Source organism: Chiloscyllium punctatum, chromosome 17 (assembly GCF_047496795.1).
Source record: "Chiloscyllium punctatum isolate Juve2018m chromosome 17, sChiPun1.3, whole genome shotgun sequence".
In the NCBI taxonomy this organism is placed as follows: Eukaryota; Metazoa; Chordata; class Chondrichthyes; order Orectolobiformes; family Hemiscylliidae; genus Chiloscyllium; species Chiloscyllium punctatum.
In genome coordinates this window covers 42,880,319-42,881,142 of record NC_092755.1, presented here as the reverse complement: position 1 = coordinate 42,881,142, position 824 = coordinate 42,880,319, and positions in this window count along the sequence as shown.

The window sequence follows — 824 nt, the reverse complement described above, 5'->3', positions numbered from 1 at the left end:
TTATTGTATTCCTGAGTGTGGGTATTCCTGGGTACACTGGGGTATGGGGTGGTGATGTGTGAGAGGGTATTGCTGGGTACACTGGGGTATGGGGTGGTGATGTGTGAGAGGGTATTGCTGGGTACACTGGGCTATGGGGTGGTGCTGTGTGTGGGTATTCCTGGGTGCACTGGGGAACCAGCTGGTGCTGTGTGGGTAGGTATTCCTGGGTACACTGGGGTACAGGGTTGTGCTGTGTGTGAGGGTATTCCTGGGTACACTGGGTTATGGGGTGGTGCTGTATGAGGATATTCCTGGGTACACTGGGGTACGGGGTGGTGCTGTGTGTGGCGGTATTCCTGGGTACACTGGGGTACGGGGTGGTGCTGTGTGTGAGGGTATTCCTGGGTACACTGGGGAACCAGCTGGTGCTGTGTGGGTAGGTATTCCTGGGTACACTGGGGTACGGGGTGGTGCTGTGTGTGGCGGTATTCCTGGGTACACTGGGTTATGGGGTGGTGCTGTGTGAGGATATTCCTGGGTACACTGGGTTATGGGGTGGTGCTGTGTGAGGATATTCCTGGGTACACTGGGGTATGGGGTGGTGCTGCGTGTGAGGATATTCCTGTGTACACTGGGGTATGGGGTGGTGCTGCATGAGGGTACTTCTGGCTACACTGGGGTACGGGGTGGTACTGTGTGAGAGGGTATTCCTGGGTACACTGGGTTATGGGGTGGTGCTGTGTGAGAGGGTATTCCTGGGTACACTGGGGTACGTGTGGTACTGTGTGAGAATATTCCTGTGTACACTGGGGATGGGGTGGTGCTGTGTGTGAGGGTATTCC